The sequence below is a fragment of the Pleuronectes platessa genome, chromosome 15 (assembly GCF_947347685.1).
Source record: "Pleuronectes platessa chromosome 15, fPlePla1.1, whole genome shotgun sequence".
Classification (NCBI taxonomy): Eukaryota; Metazoa; Chordata; class Actinopteri; order Pleuronectiformes; family Pleuronectidae; genus Pleuronectes; species Pleuronectes platessa.
This window is the reverse complement of record NC_070640.1, coordinates 24,046,842-24,055,562: the sequence shown is the minus strand read 5'-3', so window position 1 is coordinate 24,055,562 and position 8,721 is coordinate 24,046,842.

Here is an 8,721-nt window from a genome sequence, read left to right as displayed (position 1 = left end):
AGTGAATCAAATGGTTTGAGGTCAACAGAGTGTTGCTGAATCATCGTTTCTTATCAAATATGCAGACTTTTTGGGGATTGTTTTTAATTGCATCTTGAAAGTGCCGAATAACCAATGTTGCACTTCACATCCCATGTTTCATGTCACTGTGGTAGATGGGGGGGGGGGGCTACCGTTGTGAGGTTGTCCGTGAAGCGGGAAAAACTAACTTCGGTTTGGATCTCCAGGAACAACTAGGTTTCCCTTGTAACCTGGTTTCACTTGTAACCCAGTATAGTGGAGGTTTTTAATCAGTGGGCATGTGTCAAGACTAAAGTCAGGAAATACTAAACCACAGGTTAGAGTCAATTTTCACATAAACTACTAAGTCTCAACCTAATCTGACCTTGGTGTTTAATCACCTGTTACAAACTAGACAATTTACCCGGTAGTATTAATATGTCTACAAGATTTACAAAGCTGAACATATGAAATTCAAAAGATCAGCAAAAACATGTTAAACCTAAAAGCTGTGCAGTCCATTCATAAACTCTGGCAGAAGAGTTTTCTTTCTTTTCTAACTAAGGACCAAAAAATAATTCTGAAGTAGCACCAAAGCATCAATACAGGACAAGAGAACACAACATTCAAAACAGCCGGGTTTAGAACTAGAACACTTTACTAACTAAGTAAATTCAATTAATTGCGCAGTTAAATGAATTGAAATATTTCTATTTATGAACTGCTTTGTCATAGTTACCTGTATATTTATTTGTTCCAGTATGAAGACTGGTGTTGTTACTGAGAATGACAGGGTCATACAAACTAACTACATATTTATAAAATAAAAGCAAACATTTGAAGGATTAACAAAAAAATTTGCTAAATTAAATAGGTAAATATTCCATTGCATTTAATGTGTCATACCTTTTGTAGTGCCATAATCTCTGTCCCTGTCAGGCTGCCATCTTCTCTCTGATCCGGAAGAATCTGTTAAAATAAAGAATGATGAGAACATTCATTGGGGTTTGATATATCTGATGGTCCAGGGCCAATAAATTATATTTATGTCGAGCAATGTGATTGACTAGTTACTGAGTCAGATGGATTAGTAACTGTTTAGGTTATGAAAAGACAGTTGCTCTTCTGTTAACAACAGAGTAAACCAAAGGTAACTTCATTTAAAAACTGTTGTAAATTAGCTTATTATGGTGTTTGGACCAAATATTGGATTGCTGTTGTTAATGATTTCAATGGAAAACTGATTTTTGAGGCACTGCTGGGGCAAGAACATACAGTGATGCTTCTAACTTTAAACTCTGGCACCACCTCTTTTTCTTTGTACTTTCCTAAATGAAACATTCTCAGGTGGGTGTTATCAGAGCTTCCAGTTTCTGCGCTCCTCTTGCCTTCATCTGGAGAAGTACTAGGTCGTCTCATTCCTGCCCAAGTGTTCTCTTCCACCAAATCAACTTGGCCTCGAGGACCCTCAGGTTGCTCTGAGTCTTCTGCAGTCTCACATGCAAGACAACTGCAGCTCTAGAGGCCCCTGATGCATCCAACATATTGGCGATGCATTCAATGTGTTCGTGGGCCAACTGAAAATAAAATATAAAAGAATAGAATAGTCAAATTATTGGCAAGAAATGTTAGTCAGAGGTTAATGACAGTCAAGTGTCCTGCTGATTTCATTATGCAAACTTACCATTAGGCTCTCAGTTCTTGTCAGGGGTTCATCTGAGTCCTCATCATCTGAGCTGGTGAGGTATAGGATGTATGTACCTGGACTGTAGACAGAATCTGTATACTCCTAAGAGTGAAAAACAAGCATATCAGAGCGGCAGAGCACAGCGGATGCGCGTACAAGGAGAGCTGAAGACCATGCTGAAAGAGGCAAAGGAGTCATACAGAAGGAAGGTGGAGCAGAAGCTGCAGGAGAACAACATGAGAGAGGTGTGGGATGGCATGAAAACCATCACAGGCTGCAAGAAGAGCTGCAGCACTGTTGAGGGGGATGTGGTGAGAGCAAACCAGTTTAACCACTTTTACAATAGGTTTGACAACCCTGCTCCAGGGAGTAATGACTGTTTAACACCTATTCCTACATCCCCCTCGTCAGCCCCATCTGCTGCTGTTACCTGCTCACTGCATGCCACAACCCCCTCACCCTCACATCCCAGAGATCCACCCTTCCCCTGCACTGACCACATCCAGTGTGGCCCCACTCCCTCCAGCTTCCAGCCCTCTACCATTCTCCACAGCTGCACCCCCCCCCCACACACATTTGGACAAGGGGTAAGGTCCTGTGAGAATCATGTTTTTGTATTTCTCCAGTGCCTTTAACACCATCCAGCCCCTCCGACTGAGTGACAATCTCTTGCAGATGGGTGTGAACGTCCACCTGGTATCCTGGATCACTGACTACCTGACTGAGAGACCACGGTTCGTCAGGCCGAGAAACTGCATCTCTGAGACTTTGTTGTGCAGCACCGGCGCTCCACGGGGGGGGGGGGGGGGGGTATTCCCTGCATGACTTGACCTCAGTCTGCCCTCCCCTTCTCTACTTTTCTCATCTCATCATATACCATCCCTTTACTGGCTATACTAGCCCCATGCACAGACTTTTACCTTTTACCACTTCATATTCATATATATTTTTATATATATATTGTTTTTTTTTTATTTATAAATATATATTTTTGTACTATCCATTCCAGCAGCACAAGAAAACTTTCATACTAGACACTGACACAATCACATCATTGCATTCTGTACCATAGGTTCAGACCCATTCATGCACCTGTATCTGCTGTATCATGTTCTACCTATGCAATGTTCTACCTATGTGTATATGTGTTTTATGTATGTATGTCGGTTAAGTGTATAAGCTACTGGATGACCTAAATTTCCCACGGGATTAATAAAGTATCCATCTATCTATCTATATCTGTTACAAGTGGTCCAATTTTCTATCTTGCCAAATCACTTTAAGGGATGGTTCACTGAAAATTGAAAATAGACATTTCATCTACTCACCACTGTGATGGAGGGGTGGATGAAGTGTTTGAGTCCACAAAACCCTTCTGGAGTCTCAGGGGTAAACCCTGCTGCAGCAGAATCCAATACAATTAAGGTCAATGGTGACCTCTTCTTTCGACGTAATAAGACAACAGAAAACACATAACATGCCTCCATACTGCTCCTGTGGTGTCATCCAAGTGTCTGCAAGCTCGGACATTCATATTCCATTCAAAACAAGGTACTTTACACCTTGTTTTAAGCCTGAATGTCCTCTGATATCTAATGAATGTCTGGGCTTGCGACCACTTGGATGACACCACAGTAGCAGCATGGAGTCATGCTATGTTATTTCTGTTGTTTTATCACGTCTGAAGAAGAGGTCATGATAGACTTCAATTGTAGTGGATTCTGCTGCAATGCTGTTTACCTCATGGGCATAATGGTGAGTAGATAATGAGTGAATTTCCATTTTTCGGTGAGCTATCCCTTTAAGAGAAACCTGTGCTCTGCATCAAAAACTCTGCATTGAATGTACCGTTAGTACGATGTTTGCTAGTTTTTCTTCAACTCATTTAGACACAAAGCGGCACATCATTAAAAAGATGGAGCTGGAGACAAGCAGATATCAAGGGCAGACACATGCTTACAATACAAACGTAGTAGTTTTTCCTATTGGTAACAGAAGCAAAGTAAAATATAAGGGGCTGCACAAAGGAAGACAATTGTTTACTGTATGTAGTTTTAGGTTTGGTCCATAGTTTTCACACAACTATTGAATTAATGTTTAGTTGTAGTGCAATGAGACAATGATGAGACGGCACTGACGTCATGAAAAACTGTGTTTATGTCACAAGATGAAACCGTCTTTTAAAAAAATCGAAACTTTACTAAAATCTGCTTTCATTTTTGCGGATGAAACTGAGATCATGAAATGGTTTTTTTCCAAGGCGGTTAAATATTTTTTATACAAACCTATTTGATCTTTTTAAATGGTGTGCTAAACAACTGACTGTGTAACAAAACAAAAGCTAATTACAAAATAAACACAGCACTTTGTTGCCACTTTCCTCACTGAACTGAACATTATTAGGCTATAAGGCTGAAGTACAGGGTACTGTCTGATTCTGAAGAGTTTTGTTTTGTCTGGATACTTTCTGACTGACTCATATTCACAAGAGTTGGATTGCACCTGATTAGCTGATGTTGCATTTTTGTTACAGTATATCCTCTTTTTTGCTTAAATGTTAAACGTCAGACCAGACACTGCATCTGTAAAACTGCGTTCTTACTTGTACAACTTGTTATACTGTAATATAAATTGCTTTAGCAGGAATCATTTGGATGAAATTTTGAAAGCACTAAAATGCTCATCCTTGGTTTAAAATTATACTTGATATTTAAGATAGCAGTAATGTATGTAATGTCCTATAGGCCTGTTTTTATTTTTACAAATCAATAATTTTGAGAAACGATAACAATGTGCTCAGGGTTCTTTCTACATTGGTAGATTTGTTGTTCCTTTTCCATGTGTGTCTACTTGAGGAGGAGTAATTAGGAGGGCTGTGTTATGTAACAATCAAAAAGAAGGGTTTGACCATCACCAGGGACGTATCTGCCTGTTGCTGGGTTGAAGATCCTGATGGTGATGAGCTCTCCCTCTCTTGGTTTGGACTTCCTGGGGGCTAAACAACATAGACAGAACAAACTAATTACTACCATAAGAGGAATGTATCAAAAATATTAAATCATATTTATCTATAAAATATGTGGATGGCAGCATGCTTTTCCAGGTTTATTTGGCAATCTCAACAATTACCTAATAAGAAATCAGCATCCTTTTATACTAGTGTTTATTCAGTACACATTATAAAAGGTTAAATGTATCTAAACTTTATTCCCACTAAAGTAACAATCAACATCCCAGCTATTTTCACATGATCCCCCAGGTTTCACCAAGACTGGATTTAAACATTGCAGTCTAAATATTGTATCACAACTGAATACCCAGCTGTCACATCATGGCGGGGGCTGCAATGATGTTACCTCGGTTTGAGTCTCATTGTAATCCTTGTGCATGGCCAAGCACGTAACCCGCTGCTCCCTCAGGCGACACATGCGCGCACGGTAACGGGTGAGATGAATCTTCTGTCTGCAGGTTAAACACAAACAAATCTGCACTATACACATCTGACCCAAGAAACACACCATTTTCTAAATTCTAATGGAAACATCTATAGGAGTTGGTAAGTCAATACAACTTCTTACTCCTTGTGGACATTAAGCAAATCAAGTCCATGACTGAAAAAAAACCCACTCCTGTAAAGTTGTTATAAAGATGATGTAGACTAGACACAAAAAAATGTAAATTCATGAAGCTCATACCACACCTACTAATGAGAATAGGAGAAGCAATGAAGGATTTTCTTTATTAACATCTCACCAGCCTCAGTTGGAGTTCTAAGTTGCTTGTGTGGCTGTGTTGGCTCTGAGCTTTTAGTTTAATTCATTTCACAAGTTATTGCACATTTGAAGAAGCATCTAGAAGAGGCCTGCAGCTCTCCTGATCCCTGGACCTCACTCTGAATAGCACCTGCCTGCTTTAAACTGCAAAACGTGCTAATGTAGCTGGTAAAATACAGCCTGCGACCTAAAACACCATGAAACACCAGCTCATATTCTTAGTTTTTGCAAAGAATATGTCTCAATACCCAGCAGCAACCAGCTAGGCGAGGTTAGGATTAGCATTAGCGAGCCATGTGGTGCTCTACATTGTATAAAACAGTGTTGGTCAAGTTCCAACGTGACTTTAGTTAAATGACATCATGTACTTACGGAGTTTTCAACCGTTTTTCCATCGATGCCATGTTCTTCTCTCCCGCCGAGGAATTGTCCTCCTCCATGCTCTCACTGACCTTCGATAACTAGGGGGACCAGCGGGGTCAGGAAGGTGTGTTCAGGTGTAGTCGGGACAGGGTGGGGGAGGGGAGAGAACACCATGGGGACCCGGGTGGTCAGGGAGGTGTGATCAGCTGTGGTCCCCCTACACCTCCACAGTCAATGCAGACCTTTTATTACATGACTGCAACTGCAACTGTATGTCCAACTTTATTGGAAATATGATTGCAAAAAATTGCTTATTTAGTTTTTAATTCTTAATTCATAATAATTACCATCTTTACTATTTATGAACACTGAAGCATACCCATGATGGCATGGATTCAATCATATTGTAGAACTGGAAGATATTTTATATCTGTTGTCCTTTCAAATATCAATAATATCAACAATATTTCCTGCTGTTACTCCTTCACATTAAAAGTGTTTAATGCCAAATGAGCGGGATGCTTTCATTGTTAAGAAGAATGGGTCTAATAACCCAGATACAGACACCTTGTGCTGTTTGTTTCTGTTTGAGTATTTCAAGAAGTCATACAGGGTTAACTGATAAATGAACACACATAGGTGACAGACTCACACTGGGATCTGTGACCAGTGTCTGCAACACAACTAGGCTATTCAGCTTTTAAAGGCTGTGCAGTGTTAAATATCTCACTGCTACTAAGATGAGATAAGATAAATTTAATTCATCTCAAAGGAAATGTGTTTGTCCCAGCCTACTCCGAGTAAGAGTAAAATATACAACATGGTAAATAGAACAAAACTATTATTGAGAGTTTTACGTGTAAACAATATAAGTGAGAATAAAAGCTTAAGTGTATACAGAGATAATGCAGAACCTGTTCTAATATATTGAAAAGAAAGAGCCATAAAAAATAACATAAAATAAGTTTTGCCATACAGTAAACTAATTTTAAACTAAAGTGGCAATAGAGAGTAGCAATAATAATTATAACGTGAGTAGTTCATATGGAAGTACTAATATATTGATATTGAACCTAGTATGATGCTAAACATAGTAATATTGCACATTGTGGTCCTCCCTGCAGTAGAGGATGAGTAGTACAGTTGGGTGGTTCTGTGGTTCTGCAGTGGTCTCAGGCTGCCACTGAAGGTGCAGTGTGACACCAGCCATGCATGGAGTGAGAGGAATTGTCCATAATTCCTCAGTATCCTCCTCTTGTCACCTCCACCAGACTCAAGTTCCATTCCCCCGGACAGAGCACGTTTTCCTCATGAGCTTGTTGAGTGTGTTAGTGTCAGCTGTCTTCACCCTGCTGCCAGAGCACCCTTCAGCGTAAAAGATCACGCTGGCCACCACCGAGTGATAACACATCTGCAGCATGGTTCCGTAAACATTGTGTGGTGTCTGTGTTTCTTGACCAGTCCAGTTGATTGTCTACATGGAGGCCCAGATACTTGTATTCCTTGACAACATCCACCACTGATACCTTGATGGTGACTGTGTTCAGAACAGTCCTTCCCTTCCTGAAGTCCACCTCCTCAGTCTTTGTGATGTTAAGTGGCAGGTGGTTTAGTCCATAACCACTCCACAAACCTGTCCACTACACGTCTATACTCAGCCAGCCTCCTACACTGCTGAAAGAGCTCACAATGGCAGAGTCATCCAAACACTTCTGCAGGTGGCAGGACTGTGAACACTATCTGAGGTCTGAGGTGTAGAGAGTAAACAAGAGGGGAGACAGTCCCCTGAGGTGCCCCCGTGCTGCTCTCTATGGTGTCTGACCTGATGTTCTGCAGCCTCACACGCTGTGATTGATCAGTGGCAGACTGAGACAGCACCACACAACCATCGAACTGTACTACTCATCCTCTTCTGCAGGAAGGACCACTGATAATCGGACACAGAGATAAATCATACTGTGCAGCAGTAGATTAGAAAGACTCAGTTTTGTTGGACACATAAGTTAAAAACAACAGCTGTGCTTTGATGTATTCATAAAATTATCACTCAGACACAGAGTTCACAAAGTGGTCATCAAGACTAGAAAAGTGCTATGTAAATACAGACCATTTGCCATTTACACACACATTTATCCTGTGCATCTATGTTTTTATGTGCAGCACATTCTCTATGGTAAGGGGCAATTTTAGGGTTCAGTATCTTGCCCAAGGACCCTTTGGCTTGCGGAATGGGATCAAATCTACCCCCTCAGCCCCAAAGTGCTTTATAGCACATTCATACACTGCATCAATGTGTAGCCCTTTCTCTAGCACACATCATTCATCCACTGGTGGCACCAACTCAACTCTCTATCTTACGCAATCACTCATGTGAAATCAACTCAAAAAAAGGGGGAAATTATCATAACAGGAATTATTTGTCCCTGCAACAAAACAGAATTAAATCAATCAGCAGACTAACATGTTGTTCAGGGTGGGCCCTTTTGTCTGTATACCCGTTCAGGGTGAAATGGACAAACGTTTTTGGAGAGACAGGTATTGTGCTGGTGGCTGAGAGGCGGAAACCTCATTCAGACGGAGAATTGTAAAAACACAGGACACTGGTGAAATGTCCACTTTTTTTTCCCGAGCTGCAGTGAAACAAAAGTCAAATAGTCCAATTTGTGCGTGAGATCACTGCTGAGTTTGATATGAGTGTGGAAGCTTTGTAAGTCATGTGTGCTGTGGCAAGTGCAACTGGAAAGCAGTATCACTCTCCTGCCAAGCATTTACCTGCTCTGTGAGAACAGCTGTCTGATTTGAATAAGTTTGTTAAACTCCTTCAGGGATGCGTCGAGAAATTTCAGTGCAGGAAAAGTAAACAGAGGGAACTGAACACTTTTGTTACTCTGTTTAATG